Source organism: Lissotriton vulgaris, chromosome 12, assembly GCF_964263255.1.
Source record: "Lissotriton vulgaris chromosome 12, aLisVul1.2, whole genome shotgun sequence".
Lineage (NCBI taxonomy): Eukaryota > Metazoa > Chordata > Amphibia > Caudata > Salamandridae > Lissotriton > Lissotriton vulgaris.
In genome coordinates, this window is record NC_141700.1 from 28,648,188 (window position 1) to 28,655,463 (window position 7,276).

The window sequence follows — 7,276 nt, forward strand, 5'->3', positions numbered from 1 at the left end:
ACCAATGTTTTGGACTCAATATCACTCTCTCGTGTACAATATGATGCTTTGTTCTCAAGCTTCTATTTCATGCAGTGTTAACATAGTGAATTATTTTCCAAGATCTCACTTATAGGAACCCCCCACGAGTAGCATGAGAACTTCAGCTTGATTTGTAAACATGTTTACCTAATTACGAAGGTGTTTCAGGAGCACCAGGGATGGGAACTACATTATATGAATCTGTGGGATAGTCCTGACAAATGTTATTTAAACTGCATCATTCTTTCTGTCACACGATTGGATAGGGTTTCAAAACCTTTACACATTCACAACAAATGTATGAATCTTGTTGCATTTAATCTTCAGTTTGACAGAAACAAATACAGGTCTGCATCGAAGGCTGGGTGCCCTTACAACAGCCCATCTTTCCTTTCATTGACTGACTTTATTGAGCTTACCCTGCATCCATTAACATTTTGAACCCAAATCTATTGGTTTTGCTCATGCTTGTAGGTTTTCGCAGTAAAATTTTCCAGAAGAAGAGCATACTTTAGGAAATGATCCACCGACCCCAAATAGGATGTAAACGTTGAACATTTAGCATTGGATTCTTTTGTAAACAATTATGTCCGCAGATACTCTTGAAATATTTTAATTTGAATGCATCCACAATTCTCTTGAGCTGTAGATGGGATGGTTCTGGTAATCTGCCAGGGATTAAGTACCGACCTTCTTGTTTTAATAAAAGATTTGTGTGGCACCATCCATGAATATTCAAAACATATCCCTCAGAATATAATTTTTTCCTACACATAAACATGTCCATGAGCTACAGATGCCTCCTATCTGTCTCTGTCCATTTCCAAGGGGACCCATTTGAATACAAGAACGTTTTAAATCTACAAGCCCCTGGTCTCAGTTATCAAAAGCCTGGACCATCAATGGTTGAATGATTTATTCAGAAGAGCTCTCTTGGGCAGCATACACAACAAGCATTTGCAATGCAATAGGTCTCGCATTAGGAAAGTTTGAGCTATTGGTATTGTAAATGACACATTTTTTATTTATGTGTTGGTTTGGAAAATAGTGAAATGAATAGCTTTGTCATTTACAATGAAAATAGTTTTAAGTTTCGCAAATGTGACACCTATAGCATTTGTAATGCAATATGTGTTGTATTTACGTGACTTAGATGCATTGATAGTACAAATAAAAATGGCTTTTATTTTTTTAATAATTAATACTTTAAAGTTATTGTAATTTATAATGGCAATAGCTTTTGTAAATAACTTTTGTGAAGATTATGTTCATTGTATTTTATTGTGATGAAAATCCAAGAACAGAAGTGAACTATTAACATATTTTTGTGACATTTGTAATGAAGCTTGAAACAGTGAGAGAACATATTTGAACCAGTTGTTGTTGAATGGTTGCACAGATTGATGCTGTGGTGGCGCGGAGTGATGTTGTGGTGGCGACAAGTGATGCTGTGGCGTTCAGTGATGCTGTGGTAGCGCATAGTGATGTTCTGGTGCCTCTGAGTGATGCTCTGGTGGTGCTGAGTATTGCTGTGGTGATGCGATAGATAGATAGAGTGAGTGCAATAGATAGATAGAGTGAGGGCAATAGATAGATAGAGTGAGGGCGATAGATAGGTAGAGTGAGGGCGATAGATAGGTAGAGTGAGGGCGATAGATAGGTAGAGTGAGGGCGATAGATAGGTAGAGTGAGGGCGTTAGATAGGTAGAGTGAGGGCGATAGATAGGTAGAGTGAGGGCGATAGATAGGTAGAGTGAGGGCGATAGATAGATAGAGTGAGGGCGATAGATAGTTAGAGTGAGGGCGATAGATAGTTAGAGTGAGGGCGATAGATAGGTAGAGTGAGGGCGATAGATAGGTAGAGTGAGGGCGATAGATAGGTAGAGTGAGGGCGATAGATAGGTAGAGTGAGGGCGATAGATAGGTAGAGTGAGGGCGATAGATAGGTAGAGTGAGGGCGATAGATAGGTAGAGTGAGGGCGATAGATAGGTAGATGAGGGCGATAGATAGAGTGAGGGCTATAGATAGAGTGAGGGCGATAGATAGATAGAGTGAGGGTGATAGAGAGATAGAAGGGTGATAGATAGATAGACTGATAGATAAAGTGTATTTATGTTGCATTGAGTAGAGTGTAAGTATGAGGCATGTAATTATATGGCACTGAGTGGTAATATGGGGAGTGTATATTGTATTCAGTAGAGTGTAATTTTGTGGCGTGTAATTATGAGGCACTAAGTGGTATTTGGAGTGTATGTTGCATTGAGTGCAGTGTAATTATGTAGCATGTAATTATGTGGCACTGAGTGGTAATATGGGGAGTGTGTGTTGCATTCAGTAGAGTGTAATTATGTGGTGTGTAATTATCTGGCACTGAGTGGTATTTGGAGTGTCTGTTGCATTGAGTGCAGTGGAATTATGTTGCATATAATTATGTGGCACTGAGTGGTATTATGGGGAGGTTATGTTGTATTCAGTAGAGTGCAATTGTGTGGCATGTAATTATGTGGTTAGTCAAAAGGGGGAATCCCTGGAGTCAACTGGTCGACCGATAACTATTGGCCTTTCCTATTTAAGAAGAAAAGGTCACAGAGTGCGGTGGGTATTTAAACGGATATAAAAATAGGTTTCCACAAAGAAATAGAATCGTTAACAATCTATATTTATTAAAATTACAAAAAAACAAAAAACAGTGCGTTAAAAGAATCCAGTCAGGGCCGGGTAAAACTTTAGATGGGTATTTTATCTTTCCACTAAAGCATTACAGTAACAGAATTGGTTCAGGCCATTGGATCTGGTTAAATACAGTGGCATAGATATCTGGTGGGCCACATATGCACTAAGGGGTTTTTGTGACTATATGTAGTTTGTCGCCTATTTACTGTGAATATGCTTTAATTGTGTCCCTATTTATCGTGTACCGTAATAATGTGTTTGTGTAACATTGTTGAATCTTTAATTTTTATCCCTCCAAGGTACCTTTCCCTTGGATTTTAAACTGTATTGCAAAAATTGTATGAATTTGCTTTGCTTTTTTATTGTCTGATTGAATGTAATTTTAATAAATATAGATTGTTAACGATTCTATTTCTTTGTGGAAACCTATTTTTATATCCGTTTAAATACCCACCGCACTCTGTGACCTTTTCTTCTTAAATAGAAAGGCCAATAGTTATCGGTCGACCAGTTGACTCCAGGGATTCCCCCTTTTGACTAACTGTCTTCCTACCCTGTTCCCTGGTGAAAGTGGGGTACCCTCTCCTTTTGAAACCATGTAATTATGTGGCACTGAGTGGTATTGTTTGGAGTGTATGTTGCATTGAGTGCAGTGTAATTATGTAGCATATAATTATGTGGTATTGTGTGGAGTGTGTGTTGCATTCAGTAGAGTGTAATTATGTGGTGTGTAATTATGTGGCACTGAGTGGTATTTGGAATGTATGTTGTATATAACTATGTGGCACTGAGTGGTATTTGGAGTGTATGTTGCATTGAGTGCATTGTAATTATGTGGCGTGTAATTATGTGGCACTGAGTGGTATTTGTAGTGTATGTTGCATTGAGTGCTGTGTAATTATGTGGCACTGAGTGGTATTTGAAGTGTATGTGGCATTGAGTGCAGTGTAATTATGTGGCACTGAGTGGTATTTGGAGTGTATTTTGCATGGAGTGCTGTGTAATTATGTGGCACTGAGTGGTTCCTACCTGATTGGAGTGCAGCTCCTGCTTTTTGCTCTTCTCCTGCCACACCGCAACGCCTCGCGGCCCCCGCTTCGCGGGAGCCGCTCGTAGGCAAAGACTCTGTCAACTGCGGACTCGGCCTCCTGTCCCTCGACGTGCATTGTGCACCAACGCGCCTTCAGGCTCTAACAGCTGACCACCAAGGGCAGAGGCGGGACTGCGAGGACCAGCGTGCCTAGCGGCGTGGATCGGCCGCAGCTGGTCCTCTTCCCGCCCCCTCCTCCAAATAAAATCTCAACGGAGTGAGTGTGCCTTGGGTTCCTACCTGATTGGAATGCAGCTCCTGCTTTTTGCTCTTCTCCTGCCACACCGCAACGCCTCGCGGCCCCCGCTTCGCGGGAGCCGCTCGTAGGCAAATACTCTGTCAACTGCGGACTCGGCCTCCTGTCCCTCGACGTGCATTGTGCACCAACGCGCCTTCAGGCTCTAACAGCTGACCACCAAGGGCAGAGGTGGGACTGCGAGGACCAGCGTGCCTAGCGGCGTGGATCGGCCGCAGCTGGTCCTCTTCCCGCCCCCTCCTCCAAATAAAATCTCAACGGAGTGAGTGTGCCTTGGGTTCCTACCTGATTGGAGTGCAGCTCCTGCTTTTTGCTCTTCTCCTGCCACACCGCAACGCCTCGCGGCCCCCGCTTCGCGGGAGCCGCTCGTAGGCAAAGACTCTGTCAACTGCGGACTCGGCCTCCTGTCCCTCGACGTGCATTGTGCACCAACGCGCCTTCAGGCTCTAACAGCTGACCACCAAGGGCAGAGGCGGGACTGCGAGGACCAGCGTGCCTAGAGGCGTGGATCGGCTGCAGCTGGTCCTCTTCCCGCCCCCTCCTCCAAATAAAATCTCAACGGAGTGAGTGTGCCTTGGGTTCCTACCTGATTGGAGTGCAGCTCCTGCTTTTTGCTCTTCTCCTGCCACACCGCAACGCCTCGCGGCCCCCGCTTCGCGGGAGCCGCTCGTAGGCAAAGACTCTGTCAACTGCGGACTCGGCCTCCTGTCCCTCGACGTGCATTGTGCACCAACGCGCCTTCAGGCTCTAACAGCTGACCACCAAGGGCAGAGGCGGGACTGCGAGGACCAGCGTGCCTAGCGGCGTGGATCGGCCGCAGCTGGTCCTCTTCCCGCCCCCTTCACCTGACCTCCCCTTAGATAAGCTGAAGCAACAACGCGCACGCGGGACGCGCGCAGGGCTAAGGCCGGGGTGAAGACCGGGCAAAGAGCAGGCCGTTTAAGGCCGTTCAAGGACGACAGAGGACGGCCCTGGCCCTGAACCCCTGTACCTTCACCCCTAATCCATCAGCAAGGCCCCATCTTGCATCTGGTCCAGTACTACAGATGTCAGTTATGCGCAATAGAACTAGAAGCCGCACTAAAAAAGCTATGGGGGTAGCACAAGTGACTGGCCCTATAGATCTTTTCATCTCACGGGTGAATGAGACCATCGATAAAAGTATTGTATTGTTGGAAAAAAGAGTCTCCCTGGACCTTATGAACGCTAAGCGCTCTTCCCTGGGCTCTCTCGCGAATGCAAATTCACCCTCTCAACAAGCCTTGAATAATTGTTCCCTACCCCAACCCCTGTCTACCACTGGCATAGTCACAGTACCGAATGCTGTTGATTTGTCAGTCACTCAATCTGACTCGGATCCGTCCTTTGTTGATCTTGAGGCTACCCCAGATCTAGAAGCCTGCCAGACATCCGAAGAGATGGAGCCAAGCCTGGATGGGCAAACGGATAAAGTAACACCTCCTGTGCCTAATGACTCTGGGGGAAAGGTTATCATTATTCCAACAAAGGTAGCGTCCAAGACTAAGCCTAGGGAAAAACCCAAAGCTAAAGCCAGAAACCATAACTTGGTATCGCCTACTCCGCACCTGGCGCCAGGTATACCCTGCTGGGTTGAAAACATGGTAACAGATCTTAAACAGGACCTTGAGGCCACAATAACAGCACAAATAAAGCCTCTAATCTCCAAACTTGACAGACTCACGTCGCTAATAAATTCGAAATGGCCCAACAAGACGAATGGGCCTGGGTCTGTCCAGCCACAAGGGATTAAAGAAACACTTCCCAAGCCTTCACCTTGTGTCAAGCTCCCTAAAGATGCACCTAACAAAGCAAAAATACCATAAGTCACCAAGGATCAAGCCGTACTACACTTGTCCCATCCAGGGAATAATTCTGCTCAACCCCCACTCCTATCTACTCCAAAGGCGGTGAGTGTTATTTCAACCCTGCAACAATCAGCTGGTGGTAATAAATCTACCATCTCTCAAGCGAAAGATCTCACAGGAAAGCCTACTAACCCTGCAGTTTCTCACTCTACAAACAATCCCGAAGGCTCTAAGCCAAAGCAGGCACGTTATAAATCAATCAGCCTGCCACCAGAAGTCTCTCCTTTTGTGGTTGTGCTGACAGCCGTTCCCCCACTGAAGGAGGGTGTAAAAGAAACTTTTGTAGAGTTAAGAAACAAATGCGCCCAGTGGCTCCAACTACACAAACATTTACCTAATAATATGAGTGGGGATATTCTTACTGTGCGTAGAGGGGACTGGGTGGGCAGGAGCAAGAAAACAATACCAGGGGATGTAATTACAGTCAACTTTAGGGATATAGGGGCAGCCAGTTTCATATGTAACACACCCAACAGTGGTCCTGCCACCCAAATCAACCCACTCCCCTTGTCTTACTTCCTCCCCATGCCGCCAAGACTAAATCCCCATCGGCCTACTTTCCCTAACAACAGAGGGCCTATGTATCCCCCGCAACATGCCACTAAACATTGGCAACAGCCATCACATTTCTCATCCTTATTCCCACACCATGCTAGCCTTCAGTGGCAACAACCTTTTCAGCACCCACCACCCCTATACCAGCCTCCTCAGCAGTGGCAGCAATCCCTTCAGCCCCCACTGCTTACTAACCACCAGTGGCAACAGCCATGGTAGGATTTGCCCCCTTCTTTTGACCCCTCATATTCACAATTCGTCCATCCAAATAGGTACTGTGTGTTAGATGAGGTAGATTGACTTAGTTCTATGGAAGGTCTAGATATAAATCCTGCTTCCACCAATAACGATATGGAGGATGTACTGCCAGCCACATCCTTACCCATATGCCCCGAATACCCAGCAGTGACACCACCAATACCGCTTCCCCACATATTAACCAGGGACAGTGTAGACCCACCAAATTCTCAAACTATTGTCATCCCTGATGGTGATCTAACACATGGCGAGATAAAAATCCTTAGTTGGAACCTTGCGGGGATCTCTAGGAAATTAGGCCTCCCGGAGTGGAACGTCCTGGTTGACGCCCACAAGATTTGTGTATTCCAAGAGACCTGGACCACTGAGCCACTGCATCATGTCGGGTTTGTTACATTTTTTACACCAGCTGTAAAACCTAAGGCAGGGAAGGGGCGGCCATCAGGGGGGCTCATCATCTGGGTAAGCATTTCGCTTAACTGTCGGATAACCATAAAGAAGGCAGGAAACCCAGATATCCTAGGTATCTCTCTATT